The sequence below is a fragment of the Lolium rigidum genome, chromosome 6 (genome assembly GCF_022539505.1).
Source record: "Lolium rigidum isolate FL_2022 chromosome 6, APGP_CSIRO_Lrig_0.1, whole genome shotgun sequence".
Taxonomy (NCBI): Eukaryota; Viridiplantae; Streptophyta; class Magnoliopsida; order Poales; family Poaceae; genus Lolium; species Lolium rigidum.
The window spans coordinates 191,005,185-191,013,886 of NC_061513.1; positions in this window are offsets into that span (position 1 = coordinate 191,005,185).

The following is an 8,702-nucleotide window of genomic DNA, read 5'->3' on the forward strand; positions in this document are numbered from 1 at the left end:
TTTATAATTGTAATCACCCAAGTGATTCATATTGGGTTTGAGATATAATTCCGGGTTGTAGAATTTAGATAACACCATAGTGCATTGGCTAGGGTTTAATCTCCCCTATCCATGGTAATATGGTTACTTGCTTCATATCTTATGTGATTCTCTAATTGCTAAGGATTTGAGAATTGGTTTTATCTTCTACCAATTAACTTCTATTACTGTCTCCAATTTATCATGAAAGTAACTACATTGGTTATAGTTCTTTTATAGTTAACTTTGGTCATATGGATGGATGGTTTCTCACCGTATTAAGTATGGAGTTTGACTCTAAGGTTTTATTAGGTATTTATATAGATGTGGTAGGATTCTACTTATGATCACCAAGTGATTCACAAGATAGATTTGTAATATAAGTCTAGGGTTGATTACTAGTGATCTCCCTATAAGTTCATGTGGTGAATGCTATCTACTCATCATATAAGTGTTAGCATTTGGATTATTCTCCTATTTCTCCAAAGCATGATCATGGATTAGGCATGATCCACTTGTTCTTAATATCTCTACCTCAAGTTCTTAGGCTTTATGATCATCACTCAATTTATAATGATCAAGGTTTGGCTTCCTAAGGTATCTCTCATTAATTAGGTTTCTCAGTTCCATGATCAAGCATTGTCTTGATCAACTAGGGCATAATACTTCTAATTTACCTTCTTGGATGGTACTTCTATGATTGCCTCTAAAGTGTACATCCCAGGAGAATGCCTGAGATATTATGTTAGGGTTCTACTCAACAATGATGAGATGATCATCTGGTTATAAGAATAGTTCTCTCCCTCAAATCCAGGTGATGCCTCAACTATCTTGAGTGTAACACCAGATGTTGAGCTCTCTCTTATAGGAATGGTTTATTCTAGAGAATATTGTATGTTCACAAGATCCCATTAGATAATAAAGGGTTAAGTCTCCACCTAGATGCTTAGTTGGATTAATTGCTACTTTACTTCATCATTTCATAGATATGATCTTACTCCATTTGGCATTGGCTATCTCACCACTCCCAAATGATATGGTTTAACTCCTAATGCTTTGGTTCAATGGTTGTCACTTATTCTTAAATAGGTAAAGCTATGATTTGTATTATTGGTTTCTCTCTCATTTGGAAAGGTCTTTAGTACTAACTTATGATTAGGCTCCATAGAGAATGATGTAGTCACCACTAACTATGGTTAACATAGGTGGATCCTCTCTCTAGGAAATATCTTGAATAAGTTCCTAGGGTTCCTCTTAAAGATGATGATTTAAATACTTGGATGTAATTGAACAGATGTTCTTATGTTATGGCAAGGAATTCCATATTATGATCTTTTATAAGATCAAGCAATTGATCATTGAGTAAAGTGTTGTTGTGTTGATTATTAGTTCCATTTGATCTAACCCCTTAGATCAAATCATCTCTACCCAAAACAAGGTTTTATCAAAGTCACATTGAGGTTTATAGCGCTTGACTTGGATGAGCTACTTCAATTCCACCAAGGTCAAGTGAAACTTCGATTCATCGTGACTGTTTTACTTTAAAGCGCGAAAATTCCCCAGATTTTCTATGCATGAATGCAATGCACACATCTGTTTCCTCGATTTTTTGTAACCCCATTACCTGGGATATTACAGTCTCTACCCCTTAAACTAAACTTCGTCCTCGAAGTTTGGTCTCTCTCACGTTTTCGGAATGTGGATCTGTCTTGTGCAGACTACGACTTTTCTCGAACTCCGTAGTGATCTCCCTGGATATAATTGAATATATCCACTTGTCCAGATTCTTCCTGGAATCCATTAGTATCTGTCTCTGAACATAAGTTTCTAACTCCAGTTCTATGAGTTTCTCTGGAATCAAATAATACTTGTCTCTGAACCATGGCTCTTACTTTGATTCATTGATTTCTTCCAACTATTATAATTTTATTTCCTTTCTCATTGAATATTCAATGATTAGGACTTCTTCTGGTCCTGACAGTCTTAATTGAGGACTAATTGGATAACAACCTCCTATTTGAAAAAATAGGTCTTTGTTTTCCCTTACCACCAAAAGTGCAGTAATGGTACTTGGTAAGGCACTTACCATAAAAATGGTCTTGATAGTTTATTTTTCCTAATAATGGATTAGACTCATTTAGTCCATCCAATCCTGATTTATAGTTGATACCTTTAACTATTTTGGTTCTTTTAGGTTCCATGGAAGGAATCATTCTATTAGTCTTTGGTATTGGTATGTTCAATTTCCTTCGGTCTTTGGCCTTCTTGAGCTGTATATGGTATATAGTATTTTCTTCGTCCAACTTCTTTATGCTTAACTTACTTGAACTTCCGTATTTCTGAGTAAATATTACTCACTTTCTCACGTTTTAGTCCACTTCTTACTTCCTCGAGGTATGAACCTCGGCTTCTGGTCCGACATCCTTCCGAAAGTAGTGTTCAACAATCTTATGAAAATAAGATCGAACTTCCTCTCGGTTCGGACCTTATGCTTCTATGTAGCTTAAAGTATTGAGTTACTGTACACCAACTCAATCTTTACTCTACCCCTTAAAGTTTGCTTAAGGTCTTCAACTCCTTTTCTTCCAACTATTGGACTTATGATTAGAATATTGGTATAGGTCTTGTTTACAATTTATATTCCTCGAAGGTTTTGCGAAGAACTTTGTGGTGTATCCACCCAATTGTGGACATCCAATGTGAATCCTTTGACTAAATGTTTATAGATCTAGCTATTTGGCTGTCAAGATTTTTATTTGTTCACAAATTTTTGTTACAACTAATTAAATCATGGACTATTTGTAATACCAACGGATACCGGCTGTGGTTATTATACCAACTGTGGCTATTTGATATCTAAAAATGGATTCTATTATAGGTTCTTATAAACTGATCGAGACATCTTCTATTTTATCTAGCAGTATTGATATTGTACCAATTGTGGTCTTCTGATATTGACTATGGTCTTCTTATGTCTTCTATGGGTTCATAGATCATCTTTCTTTCTTCGAGGGTTTATTGTTGCAAGAGATCCACTAGCTGACACTATGATTATAGTATTCGAAGTGATTTCCTATGCATTCCCTCTTCTATGTTGACTATGGATCTGCTTAAGCTTCACCATAATCATTTTATTTCTCACCTTCATGCTTCTTTCGTACTAAAGTACTCCTCTGTTGAGGTAAAGCATGAATGTTGATTAGCACTTCCTTCAGAGTATTGTGGTTACTTCCCACAATTTTGTTTCCTTTAACTGATGAACCTTCATCTTGTCTTCAAAATATGCGAATTCGTTACTTCCTCACACGAATACCATTACCCTCTAGATCTATAGCATTAAGTAAGAACTTGATATAGCAACATGCATTTGCATATCGAAGTCAAACTTCATGCATGGATCTAGTCAAACAATGAAAATCCAATAAAATCCAAGAAGATTCAGCTTTGTGCATATAATACACACCATCATAAGTCTGAATATATTAGTTGAGTAAGACATCTCTAAACATCAGGCTCTGATGTGTAGTATATAACACCACATAAGATAGGTTTATAACGTGATACTTAGCACGACTATTGGGGACTCTACTATTTGTCTCATCATTTACCTTAATTGCACAATTGCAATGAGATAAACTTGAAACAAATTGGTTTGGGATGGTTAAAGTTAACCTAGTTTTGTTTGGAAGTACTAACTTAACTTCCATTATATTGAGGACTACTTCACATGATATGTCTGTTTCTAACTTTATTATCCTAGACACATAACTATTGGAATATAGCTCCTATACTTCCTAGTTATTGTACCATAAGGCTATGGTTCTGATGTGCTTGGCACCCTTCCCATGGTTTTGGAACATAATTCTTGCACTATTGGTGAACACCTGGCTTCTTAATGTACACCTTTTAATTATTATAAGGTTCTAGTCCATCACATAACGATTCTCAGGTGAATCATATATGATTAGCAACTCTACCATATAAGTAGACAAATTTTATTCCAATCACTCTTCCTTACCTCCCATGATTGACTCATCATGGTCTATACTACCTCATATAACTCAGAGTTATCACTTACTATCAATTGTTTCACCTGTCTATATGATTTTAATTACTCATTACTTAACTTGGTCTACGTCTTCTATTAGGATATCTTAATTATCTTCATCAATTGATATAACTCCTACTACCAGTCTGGATAACTCTTACTTAATCATAACATGTGTTGGTACACATCTTCCACTAGGATATCTTCCTTATGGTTGTATCCTCTCTTTGGACTACCATGTATTGTATACCAACTGGGGTCTACTCATCTATTGTTTTAAGGACTTATTGATATGCTACATGTTTTGGATTAGCTACCTAACTTCACTTAGGAAGGATAGGTAGGAAATGTTGACTCAAGTGTGTCAGGATTATTCTCAAGTGAATATCCATCTCAAGTTATAAAAAGATTTGGTTTAACTAAGACAACTTCCTATAGACACTACCAATCCTATAGGTCTCATTTAAAGGGTTTTAATCCTAGGGTCAAAGCATTTGCTCTGATACCAACTGTGGTGACCCGGCATACCACTGCATGGTGTAGTATGCAAGTCTGATATAACACCAATGAAACACCGTTTCACTTGTATTATATCGCTCAGAGTGGTACAACAGAAACATATGCGGGTCCAAGGCATGTCTATAGAATTACAACATAGACTCTTTACAAAAGATCCACACAGCCTCCTACTTTACAATGAGGTAAAACTGCAAATAAACTTCAGAAGAACGACTCGTAGTCTAATCCTAACACGAACTCTATTTGTAGAGAATTTAACTAGCTACTGAGGCTATGAATAGATTCTAGCTAAATAGAAGCTAGGTTTAGGAAGCTAGTTCCCTCCTACTGCTTAATCTAGGTTTTCTCCATGGTGGATGTGGTATATGACTCTTCCGGCAGGTTTCTGTTCCTTGAAGTAGTTGTTGACTCATCGGTCTTCGAGTTGTACTGGAGATCCTTCTTCATGGCCTCCATATCTAAGCAGGGGATTTAAGAGTGGGATGAGTACGAGCGTACTCAACAAGTTCATTATAGGAAAGAGGTGTTTAATGCACTAGCTACGGCATTAGACCAGAAAGTCTAATACCAATGCAAGTTTTCATAACCATTTCTTCAAAAGGTTGTTTTTATTCAGAAGAACTATGTCCGTCAGCCTTCACCGGTTTACTAGAACTTCATGGAGCTCCTTTCCGGCCGCGTTCGCAGTTCCATATCCCGGAACAGGGAGTGACAGGTCACGATTCATTACACTCTGCAGAGGTGTGTTGCTTTACCCATAAGAGATCTTAACCTTGGTGCCAACCGGGTGATCTTCCCGTCCACACTTCCTTTGGTGTGAGGCCCGGTATAAGGTCTAGCCAATCATGTTCCTCCGCTACCTCGAACACCCACCCTTTGTTGCATGCCCCGACCCTGGGTCCTCGCCGGTCCCATTATTCCCACTCACGGGTGGACCCCGACCACGACGACAGTTTGGGATCGAACCAAACTCCTTCGCCGGTAGCTGCAACCCATCATAGATCGCAATACCGTGGGGACTTAAGGCCTCCCCAGCCAACCGCTTGCACTTCGAGCGACAAGTGTCTACGGACTATGCCGTGGGGACTTAAGGCTTCCCCGGCCAACCGCTTGCCCCGACGGATACAAGTGTCTACGGTAAAGCGCATCCGTTGATGAACGAGAGGTGGAAACACTTTTGACTACTCCGTCCCACTCCGGATCTTATGGTTAACACGGGTATTACGGCACAAGAATCACTGGCGACATTTGTTGTTTACTCCTAGATGGATATAAACCCGTGCAATGGAACCTCCACCATATCAACACAATCCATGGTTCCATTGCCCACCACTTAGTCATATTCATAGTTATGAAAGTAGTGGTTTTGATTTTTGTGCAATAGTGATAACCATAATACTTTGCAAGTAATTTGATAGAAATACTCAAATGACATGAGCAAGTGATGAACTTGCCTTTCTTGACTGCAAGATTATGCAGGCAAGGTCTTCGTTACGCAATAACTCCAAATTCTGAAATATCATCATCGTCCGGTAAGGACGATGTTTAAAAGATTGGCAAGGATGCAATAATGCATAATAATGAGATGCAATCGCTCTAAGCGTGACCTAACCCCGATGATTTAAGATTAGTGAGTGTTAATGATTGGTTTAGGGTGTGTTGCACTTTTAGGGTAATTCACATACAAGGTTCTTATTCAGGTGTGATTACTTGGTAGTATAAACAGGTAGGTAACAAGGCTTAGTAATCAATTGAGCACACAAATAATGACAATTGGCATAATGTTAACCAGTAAAGAACAGTGGTCAGTTTTAGTATTATATGGCATGGTTAATGATTAATTATCATATACTTTAAAAGAATAACTTTTGAAGAACATGTTCTTTGATAAAGAACAAGTATGATAATTAGATTGAGGGGGTTCTATGGTTGACTATGGTTTCAGTTAATTTCTGGAGTAAGTATTAGATGGATCACAACCTAGTTGGATTCATCAGCTACTAGTCTTGTATTGTTGAATTAAGCCTAAACATCTTAATTACCAATAGTTGCTTTCAAGGTGGCATACCTTGTTGGTGATAGTTGGCTAGGGTTTATAGGTCCTTATAAGCGAGGGTTGAAGATGATTCTTTGTTTACTTCAAAAGAATAACTTTTGAAGAACATACTTCTTAAGTAATAAGAAGTATATTAATTAGGGTGAGGTTGTTTAGGTTTGCTATTTCATTTCCTAAGTAAAGAATTATTGGATCCTAAATAGGGTGGTTCATAATTATGAAGTACTTGTAGGATTTAGTGGACTATGGTTATGTAATGATAATTATTGGGCATAGGTGCTATTGGAGTTCATCACCATGGTGTGATGCTAAGCATGGATAAACAAGAATGATGGCTTTGGTAATAGGATCTAAGGTTTACACTTGGTTGACCCCATTTGATTAGTTAGGTCCGATGCGGATGACACATGGGATACCCATATATGAGTGATAGGTCTTACGCATTTCATGTGTCCAAGACAAGTATTTAGTTGCTAGATATGAATCTATAATTACTAATGAAGTAACATGATCACATGTTACTTAGGGTTTAGGTTTTGGGAATAATTTAGGGTTCATATGAAGTAGTGGAGCTAAGGTTGCCTAATGGTATTAGGGTTTTAGGAATCTCATGAAATGATAAGGTTGTAACATCATTTCATAAGGAATTAGGGTTTGCTATTTACCCTATGGTTCTATGATTAATAACTTCATGGTAAAGTTGAAGTTATTAGTAACTTGGAAATAAAAATAATATTGGATTTGGCATTTGATTGTTTTTAAACAATTTAATGATTAAGGTAATTATTATATAGGGTTTTAAATCCTCCTAATAAGGATTTAATAAATTAATAGTAAAGGAAAATTAATTTTAGTGTTTTCCTTATTTACTTACTGGTTTTTATTTGTTTTATGAATTTTTTACTAATTATTGAATTTTAATTTAATTTAGAATTAAAATTAAAAGTTTAAATAACAAGTATTAAACAATTAAATTTTTATTAAAAATAAAAATTTCATTTTATATTTTTATTAAATAGAGTTTTCTTTTATAAGAATTTTAATATCTTATATTTATTTTTCCGAGCTAATATGTTTTTTCTATAATTTGGCAAAGTTGCAGCAATATTGAATTGAATTAAAATGAAAACAACTAAATGCACCCGGGCTGCCTACCCACAGGGTCACTGACCCGTGGGCCTTCGGCCAGGTCACCCGCCACGTTGCTTTTGACCGTGGTCAAAATCGTGGACGTGGCCAGAGAGCTCCCAGCCGGCGGTCAAACGGCGACGGTGCCGGAGCTAGGCTGCCCCCCAAGACGCGCAACTACGCTCAATAGAACCGCAGCACGATGAGGAACCAAATGATGGCGGCGCCGCGCCCTAATGGTCATCGGAACCTCGCCGCCGATCACGAACAACGGCGGCGGATGGTGGTTGACGGTGACGGGCTTCTACGACACGAACTAGGGCGCAATAGAATGCTCAGGAGAAGAGGAATCTCACCCTGATGCTTGCTAGCTGGTCGATGTAGTCGATCGTGGTCGGTAGCGACGAGACGACCGCCATTTTCCCCGCAGTACAGCGAAAGGGAATGGCCGAATTCGCGGTACACGCTGCTTCTTAGCTCGATTCCTTTTGCACCGTGATCATGTTGAGGACGGCGGAGATGATGGTGGTTGCGGCGAGGTCTGGGGCTTCCTCAATCGCCGGCGGTGAACGGAGGTTGGCGGGCTAGGTTTTAGGCATAGATAGAAAATGGCGCGGAGAAAGGGGAAATAAGGGCTTCCGCTGCGCTTTATAGAGTCTCTGGCGTGTGCTGGCAGTCCATAATGGCGGCAGCGGTCGCGGGACGTGGCCACACCGTCGCGGTGGCGAGCTCCAGGGCGTCCAGCGAAGAAGACGAAGTCCGCGTCGTCCTTCTCGTTCTTATCCGAGCGAAGGGGTACATGGGCTGGGTATGTGATGGTCTGGGCCGGATGTTGGGCTGCTGCTGGGCTCTGGTGTTGGGCTCGGCAGCTGGGCTGCTGCGGCCAGGTAAGTTTTTCTCCTTATTTCTTTTCTGTTTTTATTTTCCTGTTTT